Source organism: Hordeum vulgare, chromosome 4H (genome assembly GCF_904849725.1).
Source record: "Hordeum vulgare subsp. vulgare chromosome 4H, MorexV3_pseudomolecules_assembly, whole genome shotgun sequence".
Taxonomy (NCBI): Eukaryota; Viridiplantae; Streptophyta; class Magnoliopsida; order Poales; family Poaceae; genus Hordeum; species Hordeum vulgare.
The window spans coordinates 33315734-33317761 of NC_058521.1; the positions used below are offsets into that span (position 1 = coordinate 33315734).

At 47.8% G+C, this 2028-nt stretch overlaps 1 long non-coding RNA gene across 1 annotated transcript; it reads right to left on the bottom strand.

The window, feature by feature from the left end:
* Nucleotides 1–300: 300 nt before the first annotated feature.
* Nucleotides 301–1594, bottom strand: LOC123451108. Its single transcript, XR_006632097.1, has 2 exons — nucleotides 1127–1594; nucleotides 301–1035 (listed from the first exon to the last, which is right to left on the bottom strand). It is a non-coding gene; the product is annotated as an uncharacterized LOC123451108 (long non-coding RNA).
* Between the last annotated feature and the right edge of the window lie 434 nt (nucleotides 1595–2028).

Consider the following 2028-nt stretch of genomic DNA (forward strand, 5'->3'; position numbering starts at 1 on the left):
CCAGCCACTGCGGCTTGCTGACTTCTGCTGCGTCAAGGCGCCTCATCGGTTGCGGCTGTGAGGAATAACCACGACGGGTATATGTCCGTGTTCGTAGTATACGTGCATGTACGTGTCCGTGTAAGTTTCCAGGTTAATTATCGAGTAGAACTAGGATTAGTTGATAGGCTAGCTAGCTAATATATATACTCATGTATACCCCTGTACTTTATATCGAGCCGTGAGCAATAAAGAAAGTCATCACGAACGTCATGTTCTTATCTATACCTATATACGCTGGCGTTTTTTGCAAAACAGTCATTGTCTTTTCAAGTAATTAACCCGCAGTCGTCAGGTCGAATCGTTTTTTCGCGCATATTTACAGACAACCGCATATAGTTCCTTGAAATCAACCCACGCTATAGGTATTAGTAATAGTAAGTCAGAAGGCAGCGACGGCTGGAGCTTGCAGCGAACGGATCCATGTGTCGTCCTGTGTTCATCTTATCCAGTGGCACACGTGGAAGAGGGACAACTTTGCGTGAGCCCATTGGCGAGATCGTCGGCGGGGAAGGTGTCGGCCCCTCTCCTCCCCCTCTTACCTCCCCGCCCCTTGTAGGTGTGACTCCATTCCCATGCACCGAGCTTGTCTGTGCAAAAAAGAACTTGCATCTCATCCTTACACATCGCATCTAGCCCGCAGTAGCCGCCACCCTCCCCGCTCCCCAACGCACAACTCATCCCCGCTCCTTCTTCCTTCCTCCCCTACTTCTTTCTTCAATCTTCGTTCTGGCCAGTGGAGTGGTGCCGCATGCGGCGAGCGAAGCGTCCTCGCGAGGGTGAGTCTTGGGGTTCAACGCGTCCTGGCTAGCGGCGGATGCTGCGCTCGAGCGTTGGCTCCCTCGTGCTGGAAGACATGCGGCAGCGGCTCTCGAGTAACTTGTGGCGGGGCGACGTGGATCCGATAGGGACGGCCTGGATCTAGACGGAGTTGAGGAGGGCGACGCTCCCAGGGTTCCACTGTTGGACTTGAGCTCGGTGCAACATCCATGACAGCTTGAGGTCATGTGGCAACGATAAGAGAGGAGGAGTTAAGGGAGAGAGAGAAGAAAGAGGAAGGTGGGAGAAGAAGGATAAGGGAGCATACGACAGGGGGCGTCGCAGCTTGCTGTTGTTGCTCGCCCGATGCAAGCGGCTTGGGCGCTCGCACAGCTCCATGGGAGGAGCTCGTGAATGGCCGGATGGATGGTAGAGAGGAAAGAGAGCAGCGCTGCTGGAAGGAATGGATAAGGACCACGCAGTGGAAAGTTCTTTGTGAGGATATTTTTTTTCTGTGGATTGCTTTCTTTTAATGGATCCACCAATGAGAAGCTGCTGGAATTTTTTGAGAAAAAAAAACTGCTGGATCTTGCTATGCGTGCTACCAGCTGCTAACAACGTAACACCGATTGCAAAAAAATATTCTAAACGAGCACCGATACAATACAATTACATGTTGTTGTTTGTTTTTATTGTCGTAGTTTAATATTCATGCCTACTATATCATCAGATATAATAACTAAAATAAGTGAAATATAGAAAATAAATACTCTCTTCGTTCAGAATTACTTGTCGCACAAATAATATATTCTCAAAAAAAATTGAGCTCACCAGGACTTACTGATAATTAACATATCCTCGAAAAAATCTAAATCAGCACCCATGTAATTATTTGATGTCATTTGTTGTTGATGTCGTAGTTTAATGTTCATGTCTACTACATCATCAAATACAATAATTAAAAATGAGTGAAATATTAGAAATAATCATTTCTTAGGGAAGAAGATATTTGAAGCTCACCGGGACTTGCTGACAATTAACATATCCTTAACTCTGGATGTAACCGACGTTGTTGGTGAGACAGAGAGAAGAAAAGGAGGGATCAAGAGTAGAGAGAATGTAACAACGGTGCATCTTGCTCGCGTCCTGTTTCGTCCCGCACGCCAGTTGGGGCGGGGGGGGGGGAGGGGGCAGGGCTCCATTTTACCATCTCTCACGTCGCTCTGCGTG